We start from the raw sequence: 12305 nt of genomic DNA, 5'->3' as shown, positions 1-12305 counted from the left end.
ATGGGCTGTCCCCGTATCTTTGCTGCAACTACTGGTCGGCCGGACCTATCCCAAAGGGTGTCGCAGACCCAACTGGGGGAGCCCGAACACCGTCAGTCCGTTACGTTCAGGTCCGTCTGGTCTGAAAGGGTGCTCACACTATGTATGGGCTCTGTCCTATTCTTATTCAGAGTGCCTGGCTGCTGGGCTCTCTGTGGCTTTCGTGGGGCATTGCATTCTCGTGCAAAGTGTCCTAACTGTCCACAGTGTAACACTCCTGTGGCTTCAGTGGGGGGCTGTTCCTGCCTTCGTTCACCCATGCGGGGTTCTGGTGCGTTTTCACCACTTGGATGTCTGCTTATGCCTGCTGTTCCTCGGGTTTCCTAACTGCGGGTTTGTTTTGTACAGATTGCTCCCAGGAGCGGGACAATCTTTTAAAAACCCATTTCTCATTATGCGCTTCTTCTGAGGGTTCATAGTTGGTACAGGCTTTTTGTCCTGCCTCTGTGGCATGGGAGATAAGGGTGCAGGTCCATTTGGCCATATTGTCTGCGGACAAATGGGCGCGGTCTAGATTACCGAAAACGGCTGTGAAGTGAATCCACAGGCGTCCAGCAAACGCTGTGGGGTGTTCCATATTTTTCTGCCTGCACTTATTCAGGCCTTCTACTGGGTCACCTCTGTTGTAGCCGATCGCATCTAGGATCGCTGCGTGCATCTCTGCAAGGGTGCCTCCTCCTACATTCTGTGGGTCGGGAAGGGCTGCTACGACCGCAGGGTCTAAACTCAAAACTGTGAGCTTCACGTGCTCACACTCGTCCAGGCCATACATGGTCGCCTGCTGCTTTACTCCAGCAAAGAAGTGGTGGGGGTCTTAGGTGGGGAGGAACGGTGTGATTTTCTCACACGCGTCCCGTAATTGGGTCACGGTTAAGGGGGTGGTATAAAGAAATTCTGTATCTCCGTCCGATGTGACTGTGCGGTGGGTGGTTACTGGATTCATTGGTGCCTGAACTATCTGCGATGTGGGGGGTTGGGGCGCTTTCCTCTTCTGGGGCTTTCCTTGCGCACACGTTCCCTGAACATATCTATGCGTGGTCACATTTAATTCTTCCCAATCCGGGCCGTCTTCTGTATCTAACTGGGATCCAAAGGTGCTGTGGAATCCATTCTGAACTGAAAGCAAAGACTGCAGTTCTGCAATCTGCTTCCGGCACTTCGCATGATCTAGTGAGCTCTGTCTGTGCTCCATGGTGGTAGCATGGAGTGCTCGTAATGCTGCTTTCAGGTCGCTACACTGCCTTTGCAATGCCTGTACCTGTTTCTCTGTTTCCTCTCTGACCAGGACTGCACGTTGTGTGTCCTGATAGGCCTTTTCGTACTGTGTCTGGAAGCTGCTTAAATGCGCCAGACAAGACTGGTGTGCCCACTTGGCATCATCCACCTCTCCGTCCTTTGCTGCTAACTTCCTTCTCAACTCTATGTTCTTTTTCTTAACCTCACTTACATCGACCTTGCTCATTCGATGTACTCCTTCTATCTCTTTACGGAGCGTCCGAATGACCACCTCTGTGCCTCGCAATTGTGCCAAACAGGACACGATTGCCATCGGCTTGCGAGCTTTTCCCAAGCTTTTCTTATGAATCTCCGACAGGTTCTCCCACCAAGTATGTCCTATACTCCCGGGTCCTGTTTCCTTATTCTCACAGAATTCACTCCAAAGGGGCCATCCTTTCCCTTTGAGGTACTTCCTGATTTCCTCTTCCCAAACGGGACACTGTCCTTCTCTGCTGCTGATTGCTGCGACCACAAATTCTTCAGGGTTCATGAGGCATTGCATTGCCATCTTTCCTCTCTAAATACTCTGTTAAAATTTGAAATGAGGGGGACTAAGGCGGTGCTGTAATTACGGGTACGGCTTTCGCTATTTTCCGTAATACAAACTCACGACAGTATTTCGCAACAGAAAATCTATCAGTTTTACCTTATAGCCCTGTTAGTTACGCATGCATTAACACACTTCCGAATTATGAGGATTGATCAGAACTGCTTGAACTCGTGGTTTTTTTCTGTTCCCAATTGGATTCTAATTCAGATTTTGGGTTCTCCCGGAGTAGTTAAGCTACTTCTAAGTCGGGTCCCGTCAGGATGTCGCCAGTAATATGTTGCTAACTTTTGGTTGGCTCCTAATTCATAATTTGCTCTGTTTGTTTAACCTTTGCTCTAGAGTCGCCAGGTATCTTTATGATACCGCCACGAGGTTTAAGTTCAAGTAATGATTAATAACTCAACACACCAATTAGTAAGATTCAAATCAAAGCACATTTATTATACACAGTAAATCACTACTCATGCATAAACTCTACTTTCTAGACTATTCCTATCACTAAAAGGCCTATACTTAGCTTCGGACTGGCCCACCAGGTCAGGGGAACAAATGGCCTTTCGTTCAGGTCCTGAGTCTACAGGATTCAAAAGCTGGTATGGACTTGTAGCTAGGAGCGCCTATCTCGTAGCGAGCGTTGACTGGAGACTTACTTGGTTGGTGCGGCAGCTGGGCAGTTCACTCTCAGGGGTTGATTCGCGTTGTTGAGTGACCCTGCCAAGAAGATCGATTTGAACTTGAGGGCTTTACTTTATAGTCCCTAGTGGCTTCCCACCCTTTGGGGCGGACCCCGTACCTGGTTCCGAGTGATTGGACTGCGTTCCGATCACTTGGATCGATTTCTCCAATACTGGAGTTGTTCCCCGATCGCTGGGCAGTCACTAAATGTCCGTTGGCCTTCCATTGTCTTGGCTCCTGCTGGCGCCGAGGAGTCTGGCTTGGCCTTATTCACCTGAAGTGCATCAATTGTGTCTGGGAATCGCTCATTACTATGCAGATGGCTGCTGGTTTCAGTGCTGTCTGGTTTTTGCAAGTTCCAATACACAGGATTTCTGCATTTGCTCATCTTTGCCTGTGTTGGCTGAATTTCCCTTTAGTCTTTGCGGTTCTCCATTTTAAGTCGGGAAGTGGCCAACCCAGGTGGCTACAGTGCAGGTCAGTTGGCATGGGCCGCGAAGGTCAGCCAGTGTGGGTCGCCAAGGTCGGCCGGCGTGGGTCGCGAAGGTCAGCTGGGTTGGTAAAAATGGGTCCCCAGGAAAAAAAGTTTGAAAAACACTGCCATAAACAATAGAGTTGTTGTGGTGGGTGATTTTAATTCTCCCTATACTGACTGGGACACACTTACTGCTAGAGGCGTGGCAGGAGGGTTTCTTGAAAATAAATGATGCAGTGGTGGCCATAGTTTTACAGCAAATGACGAGAAAGGTCCTTTAAGGCTGTGGAAAGAGGGACCGTTGAGCAAATTAGGAATTTGAAAGTAATCATTTGGTACTCCCTTTTCTTAACTCTTAAAAAGAGTCATTCCAACTTGGAAAGCTGACTCTGATTTCGCTCGCCGCAGTTCCTAGGGCAATGTCCTGTGTTTTTTAAGTACTAGGACCATTGTTTTCGTAACAAATATTCATACTTTTCACTTTGGTGTACAAGAGTAATTCAAAATGTAACGATAACGTGAAACTTGAAAGTATTGCGAGGAAGATAGTGATAAGATTTAAACATACTAGATTGGTGGAATAGGCAGACATAGAACAGAGCAAATGAAATTCAAAACAGAAATGTCCTAAGTTATACATTTTGGCACGAGGAAAGAGGAGCGGCAATATTAAATGAATCATATAATTCTAACAGGGCAGCAGGAGCAGAGAGACGTGGTGTATATTTGTACAACTTGTTAACGTTTGTGGGGCAGCTTGAAAAAGTGTCTCATAGGGTTTGGGGATCCTGGGTTTTACATATAGGGGCTGGAGGACAAATGCAAGGAATTTATGATGTACATTTCTGTTACAGGGTGTCAGTTTGAATACTGAGTATTCTTATAAGCCTTCCTCCTATGCAATTGTTTTATTGGTGTGTGTTGATGGTTCTGAACATATGTGGACTTTGAAGGGCTTTTCAGTCTACACGGGTGTGGCCTGTAAGCAAGACCTGTTTTCATAGTTATTACTGTCCTGCTGAGTTACTGTTATTGTTAAACTTTGCTATTTATTCATATAAAGATGTTCCATTTTTTAAACAACGCATTCGATGACCGCCATTAGTGGTCTCATGTCACCGCAATTTCTACAACACTGGTTTAGTTTCAAGGAGTATGTGGTTAAATTCTAACACAAGACTTAGAGAAGAATGTGGCATTTTTAAACAGTGCAGAACAGATTGATAAGATTTGCATCGGAGATGAGGAAATTCAGTTAAATGGACAGATTTCAGGTGTTGAAATGGTTACCTGAGTGAAGAGAGATTCAGAAAAGGGTCGAAGAGCTGTGCAGAACAAATTAATGGAATGAGCCCTGCAGCTTGTTGAACACACCCTGGGTAAAGATCAGTTGTACATCACAGCCATAAACGAGACATTCTGCCTGATCAGTACAATCGCTCACCACAGGTTTCTCTCATATCGAGCTGGATCTGAATTACACACAACAGTATTTAGATTGAATTCACTGATCATTTTAGGCAATGTTATTAATACTGGTGTCTATGGCTACCTGTTTCTAACTGTCCCATGTGAGGTTTAGTGAACCCCACGGAGAAACCATATGCTGTAGTTACATGTGATGTTGTTCTCATTTTCTTCCTCACTGCATAACTTCCTTATTACTTGACTGTAAAAAATTGGAGAGAGCAAGGTGCAAAAACCATTTTAGATTATTGGTTTCATGTGCGAAAGAGGACACACTGAGCTCGCCTGTTCAATTATCTTTGCATCTGATGACTAGCTGTTGTTTTTGTCCCGATTCTAACTTTTAAACGTAATGCATTTGGATCTTAACTGTTAATCCCGATATCCAGGCTTCTGTAGCATTAACAAGATTGGACCGCCCTGAATTTATACAATTTCTGAAATAAGCTTGTTAATCATTAGCAGCAGAAAACGGTTTTGATCTCGTCTCCAGTTAATAAGTAACAGTTTGAGCTGTGATCAGACAGTTTGCAAATACGTATCTGCAATATTTTGTGATACTGTTTGTATGATTTTGTGATACAGCTTGTAGGGGCTGTTTAGCACAGGGCTAAATCGCTGGCTTTGAAAGCAGACCAAGGCAGGCCAGCAGCACGGTTCAATTCCCCTACCAGCCTCCCCGAACAGGCGCCGGAATGTGGCGACTAGGGGCTTTTCACAGTAACTTCATTTGAAGCCTACTTGTGACAATAAGCGATTTTCATTTCATTTCATGATCGTTTCATTTACTGGAATCGAATTAGTAAATGTCTATCCCACCAACAGAGAAGATGGACCAGGCGTGGGGAACAGTTGCCTGGAGGCAGTTACCGGGAACTCCCAACATTGACTTTGAGCCTCATCAATAGTTAAGGCATTGGGTCAAACCTCTGCAGCAAACATCCTGCTCCCACCACTCAGCCGGAGAACTGGTGCAATAAGAGGTATAAACCTGGGAGGGGGGGGAGAGGCTGGTCGTCAGAGGGTAGTCATGGGAAAGGAGTGCAATTGCAAACCAGGAGGTTATTTGCGGCAGGGGTGGTAATAAGATTTTACAAATGGACATGACAGGATATTCAGGAGGTTCCAGGTGTTCTGGTGTTAGTTGGGCTGTGGATGATAGTCAGGAATCCCTTGGGAGGTCGAGTGGTCGTAGATTGGTTCTGAGTTGTTTGTGGCTAGTGATCATTGGTGGGTGGGTTAACTGTGGACTAGTCAGTGTGGAGTAGACTTGGCTATATAAAAGACTTAAGTGTGGTCGGAAGGCAGTTAGTAGAAGGTCCTGAAAGGGCATCTAGGTGGGAGTGGTAAGGTATTAGTGTGCTCTGGTTGGGGTCCAATGAGTCACGAGTTCTCTAGGAATTGGGTGGTAGTTAGTGAATCCCGGAGAGTATTGGTGGTGGGGTAGTCAACTGGTGTGGGAGAAAACGGAGTATGCCCTAGGGGATGGGGATGGAGTGGGGTGGGATGGGTATTGGGGGTGGGGGGGGGGGGGGGAGGTGTCCTGCATCATCATGGGGTACAGCCAAGTGCCAATTGGTGGATGATGGGTAGTCGGAGTTTGGGGGCGGGATGGTGGAAAGGGCAGGCAAGGGTTCCTTTGGGTTCAGTGGGGAATAGGTAGCGGGATGGGTGGGTAATTCACTGCTGGAGGGTTGTAGGTGGGTGGGTGATTCCCGGGCAGTGTCGATGGGTGTATAAGTGCTATAGCGGTTTTAATTCTTCGAACATTCTCTGTGTGACCATTATTATAAGACAGTCAGAATCATCAGACATTTTTGATTTGTGTCAGTTTCTGGTGGTTCCCATTACTATGCGATGACCCAATGCAAGTTTGAACTTCCTGGGTATTGCTATGCAATCCTCACCTGCGGAATTCCCAGATGTGCTGCTGGACGGGGGTGGCCATCAGCACATCTGTCAGGTCCTCCCAGATTAGGATGCCCCAGAGTTCAAACGTTACAAACCCAAATTCAACAAAGCTATGAGGAAACTTTATCAAACATTGGCTCAGATACAAGCAGGGGTAATCTGGCGAAAATTGGAGGTCACATTGAAAAATGGACAAACCAACTTACAAGAGGGTGAAGAAGAGATTTATGAAAATGGTCCCCAGGATTGGGCGCTTCAGTTACATGGGCTCATTTCTGGACAGGGAAGAGTGATTGCGAGATGGTTGTACCATATGTTTAAAACAATTAACAGTTTATAACAAGTACAGAGAGACTGCTGCCCTTGCTGGGAGGATTCAGAATCTTTGCATCCAATTGACCAAAACTTTCCGAAGACAACAGGGCAACAAAGAAGACGGGAAGTGGGACGAGCAGGATTGATCTTACAGGCAGGGCAGGGACTCGCTGACCTTCTTCAGCTTTGTAAACCATTCTATAAAACTATTAAACCACTACAGAAAAAGTAGTGATTAATCATTTAAAAAAATATATTAAAACAATATAATAGTGATTTATATATTCTGGATCCTTACCTAGTACGGCGGATCTTGAATTTGGTTCCAAAGGGTCTGGATGCATTTGTGTAATGGGTTCATGAGTTTGTTGAACACACCCTGGGTAAAGATCACTTACATATCACAGTCATAAACAAAATATTCTGCCTGATCTGTACACTAGCTCACCACACATTTCTCTCATATAGAACTGGATCGGAATTACACACAACAGTATATAGATTGAATTATCCTGAAATCACTGATCATTTTAGGCGAAGTAATTTATTCTGCGTGAGTTGACAGTGATTACCTGTTTCAGCTCTCTCCTGTGAGGTGTACTAAACCATATGTTGCAGGCAGTTGCAGTGTCGTGCTCATTTTCTTGCTCACTGGTGTAAGTTCTTTATTAATTGACTATAAAAATGTGGAGAGAGCAAGGTGCAAAGACTATTGTTGGTTTATTGGGTTCAAATACCAGAGGGAAGGACACATGGAGCTCTTGTGTTGAATCAACTTTGCATTTGATCACTAGCTGTTATTTCTGTTCCAATTCTAACTGTTAAATGTAATATATTTGGATCTTAGCTCTATTAATCTAGCTATCCAGGCTTCTATAACATTAGCCAGGTTCAACTGCCCTGAATTTGCACATTTTGTGTAAGAGGCTCACAAAGAAATAGAATTTACAGAGCAGAAGGCCATTCAGCCCATTGAGTCTGCACGGCCCTTGGAAAGAGAATCCTACTTAAGCCCACACCTCCACCCTATCCCCGTAACCTCACCCAACATTTTTTGGAAACTAAGGGCAATTTAGCATGGCCAATCCACCTAACCTGCACATCTTTGGACTGTGGGAGGAAATCGGAGCACCGGGGAAACCCACGCACACACGGGGAGAACGTGCAGACTCTGCACAGACAGTGACCCAAGCCGGGAATCGAATCTGGGACCCTGGAGCTGTGAAGCAACAGTGCTAACCACTGTGCTACCGTGCCACCCATTAATCATTAGCAGGAGAACCACGGTTCTTATCGTGGGGCGATAGTCTCCAACGAATATGGAACGGTCTTAGCTGTGATTAGACAAATTGCAAATACAGATTGGCAACATTTTGTGATGATACGTGTGTGACATTTTCACTTCCGGGAACAGAATTAGCAAATGCTTATCCCAGCAACAGGGCAGATTGTGCAGATGTGGCGGCACAGTGGTCGGAAGGGACTTGCTAGGAATTCTCAGCATTGACTCTGTACCGCATTGACGCTCATGACATTAGCTCAAACTTGGACCACAAACATCCTACTGGTTACTAAATGATTCTCCCACCTGTCAGCCACAGTATCAGTACTCCTCCATGTTAAACATAATCCAAAAGAAGCACTGAGGGTAGCAAGGGCACATATTTTACCCGAGAGGAATTTCAATATGCATTGAAGTCCAAGAGTGACTCGGCAGCACTACTGACCTTCTTGTCTTGGTCCAAAAGGATACAGTTTCTAGACTGTGAATTAAATTAGTGGTGCGGTAACCAACAAGAGGGAAAAGCCTCCTTAACCACATTCTCAGCAATCGACCAGGAGTTACGGGATTGCACTTCAAATTGAATGCGAATTTTAAACTATGTTATGATCACTGATCCATTACTATAGAACATAGAACATAGAACAATACAGCGCAGTACAGGCCCTTCGGCCCACGATGTTGCACCGAAACAAAAGCCATCTAACCTACACTATGCCATTATCATCCATATGTTTATCCAATAAACTTTTAAATGCCCTCAATGTTGGCGAGTTCACTACTCGGTTAGACTATGAGGTCAGAAATTAATCTCATTTTATTACACAATACAAAACACCTTGGGGTGGTCTTCATTGTGTGAAAATAGCTTTATGAATGTGTCACCACTGACAGATGTGGTGGGTAAACAGGTGCAGACCGCAGCTGAAACCAAATTCTGGGGAACCTTCACAGAACCTCGAGGAAAAAAACAAGAGGCCCAAAGGAAAGCAGGATGAATGAAACTAATTGCAAAATGGCCATTAGCACGTGAAGGTATCTGCCAACTTCTGTAAAGTAATAGTACAGAAAGTGCAAAAAGGAGTATTTATCAGGACCTTAACTTCAGAGAGGTGTTGTGTATCAGTCCCATCTTTTGGTGTGCCACGACACTCTCACAAATACGCGGTCAATTCTATAGAACCCCTACACTGCTGGAGGAGGCTATTCAGCCCATCGAGTCTACACCGACTCTCTGAAAGAGCACCCTACCTCGGCCCACGTAGAACACCTGGAGGAAACTTACGCAGACACAACAGAACTTGCAAACTCCACAGAGATCGTCACCCATGGCTGGAACTGAACCCGGGTAACTGGTGCTGTGAGGCAACAGTGCTAAGCTGCCCACGTACAGTATTATGTACAATAATCTGTGCAGTATATGTAAACTGGCAGAAAGATGTAACTGACTATCTAATATCCCTCTCCGAATCCCTCCCCCTTATAGCTATCCCACTGTCTACACACACAGGCAAACAACACACAGGGGAAAGGGGGATTAAGTGGTCAATAAAATATTAATAAAAATAAAAGGAAAAAAGATCTTTGATGCATTTGGATACCTTCTGGACTTTGAGCTTTCATTTTGGTAATTCTTCCTTCTAGACTTGAGCTTGTTTTCTCTGGCCAGGTGAAGGATTTCTACCATTCGGTTACCAGCAGCACTTGGCGATTCCTGGAACTCAGTAGAAATTTAAGTTAAAACTTCTCAGGTGCCAATAAGAATTGTTTTATTTGTCTTCTATTGATTACAATTTGAAAGTCATTTAAAAGGCAATTTGTAGACAATTTGAAGCTTTCAAAGAATCACAGACATTATCTTCTTGCTTCGGCAAACAGCTCAACAATAACTTTTAAAGTCAAAGTCTGAAAATGAAATATGAAAAAGAGAGAGAGAGAGAAAGCTAATCTTCAGCTTCAAACCATTGAAACAAAAACTCCCAATCTACCTAAAAAACTAATCTACAACAAAACTAATCCCCAACTAAACTTCAAAATGGCGGGCCGAAACTTCTTTAGTTATACCCTTTCATATCTGTCTTAAGTCACCTAATCACACCCCAATTTAATCCTACTTGGTTTGGGTTAGACTCAAACACATTTGATTTGACGGCAAGCCGTCAATCTTCAAGATGTAACATTACTTCTATTTGTTGTGTATCTGCATATTTGCGTATGTTAAAGAATGTGATATGGTGCTTTATCAAAGCCAAAATATGCTGGTTTGGCTATTGCAAATGACTTGCAAAATGTAAATCAAAGACTTTTTCAATTTAGCAAAGTGAATTATGCTGCTTCTATGAAATTGTTATGTTTTGAGAAAGTTGGAATCAAATATATTTGATTCGATGTTTTATAAACTGTCCATTTTAAAACGACAGCAATAATCTAAAATGTTTCAGCCTTATAAGTTATGGAATGTGGTTCAGGCTATTATAACAATGGAGCCTTCATGTTATCTTATGAGGCAATGTTGTTGTTGTGGGTCTTCTCTGTCCTTGGACACTGACTTGAAAAATGTATTCAAACTTTCTGTTTTATCAGACTTCGGTGTTACTTTAAAACTATGTACCTAAAAGTTGTGTTGGACAAAATGATTAAATGAATTTGCAGAATATGTGTTTTTAATACTTAATTTAAAACTGGGGCTTAATATTTACGCTTAAACACTTATCTTTTACCTATATTAGGTGTAATAGAAATACCTGGCTTCTACACAAGGTTGCCTACTTTCTGTGTAGATTCAGGATTATTTGACATTTACAGCAATAGTGTGCCAGGCACTCACTGGTTTTGGAACAATAAAGCAGTTATTTACTTCAAAGGCGAGAGAGAGAGACAGTTTCTTTCACTTCCAAAGTCTTCTGTCCAGCTCTCTCAGAAAGCGTCATGCAGGAACCGATCATTGACTGTTGGCAGGAAGAACACTGTCTCTAGCCAACCCACAGGTTGCCAGTCAAACAATTGATCAACTGTGATGAGATGCATAAGCAATCTTGTGTATAATAGAGTGCACGACCTCCGACCAGCAAATGGCAATGTTAACCTACCATTTGACTCTATGCCTCTGGGAGTAGGGAGTAAGTCGTGTTGGTGGATAGTCGTATTTTGCAGTAGCTCGAGAATAGTTAGTTAGTGGTGTGTAATATATTTATTCCAGTTATCTTTACCACACATTTGTTTTGTAATAAATTATTTTAACTAGTCAAGAACTAGATGTTCTGTAGTGCATCATTCCTATCAGCCTGTGCACAAAAACATTACATGGTACCAGGACTAAAGATCGACTAAGAACAAGAAGATTCTGCAAAGTTCCGAACACTTTAAAGATAACTCCGAAGAAGAAGGTATGATTTTTTCCACTAACCTCGTAAGCTACTGCCAACTAGTACTCAACGCACTGTAAACTTCGAAGCCCAGGATGGAAGGTCTGAAGGCACCTCAACAGCTTTGGGTCACCTGTAAAGTAGTCGAGAATTGGAGGGTGTTAGAACAGTAGTTCAAACTCTATGTTGCAGCCCTTGGTCTGCAGGCAAAGCCTGACAAGAGGCGTATAGCATTGCTGTTCACTGTAGCAGGTCCCCAAGCAATTGAAAATTTTAACACTTCGATAGCAAGGTGGATAGCAAGAACTTCGGCTAAATTCCCAAGCAATTTGATCAACATTGATCGCCTAAAAAAAACGAGACGTTCGAGCGCTACATATTTTGCACGCATACCCAGAAATCAGCCGAATCATTTGATAGTTTTCTTACCGACTTACGGTTGAGGCTCAATCGTGTAATTTTAATACCCTTCAGTCGTCAATGATCCGCGATCAGATAGTGTTCGGGATTTCTAATGACAATGCACGCGAGAGGCTTCTAAGAAAATAGGAACTTCAGCTTGATGATGATATCAAAATATGTCACGCAAGCGAGCTTGCAGCAAAGCAGATTAGTACTTTGAATCTCAGGCATTTTAGCGCGAAGATAGAAGAGGCAGTCGGGCCATTAGTGTATGACGCACTCGAGTAAAGGACGTGGTCCCAGCGCAGGTGGCCATTTTGAGCGGTCGTCCCGATCTCCCATTTCATGCCAGAGATGCAGCAAACAATATTTGCCAATGTCCAGCATTTGGAAAGATATACTCCAACTGTAACAACAAAAATCATTTTGCAATGCAATGCTTTTCCAGGAGAGTAGTGGAAGAAACAAAAGCCATCAACACTGTCAAAATTTCTATTGTAGAGGTGAAACTTGAATCTCTACTAGGAGTAGAAGCGTGTGGGAAAT

At 43.8% G+C, this 12305-nt stretch overlaps 1 protein-coding gene across 1 annotated transcript in view; it reads right to left on the bottom strand.

Annotated features, from left to right (window-relative positions):
- The window catches only part of LOC140410229 (NACHT, LRR and PYD domains-containing protein 3-like), a 37882-nt gene extending 26388 nt beyond the window's left edge, over positions 1-11494 (bottom strand). Inside the window, exons 1-3 of the mRNA XM_072498183.1 lie at positions 11399-11494; positions 9594-9706; positions 7009-7089 (exon numbers count right to left, since the gene is read on the bottom strand). The gene's annotated coding sequence lies outside the window, so the exon portion shown is untranslated. The remainder of the gene's footprint in view (positions 1-7008; positions 7090-9593; positions 9707-11398) is intronic.
- Between the last annotated feature and the right edge of the window lie 811 nt (positions 11495-12305).

Source organism: Scyliorhinus torazame, chromosome 4, assembly GCF_047496885.1.
Source record: "Scyliorhinus torazame isolate Kashiwa2021f chromosome 4, sScyTor2.1, whole genome shotgun sequence".
In the NCBI taxonomy this organism is placed as follows: Eukaryota; Metazoa; Chordata; class Chondrichthyes; order Carcharhiniformes; family Scyliorhinidae; genus Scyliorhinus; species Scyliorhinus torazame.
Note: the sequence above shows the minus strand (reverse complement) of the source record. Positions and strands in the feature narration are given on the sequence as shown.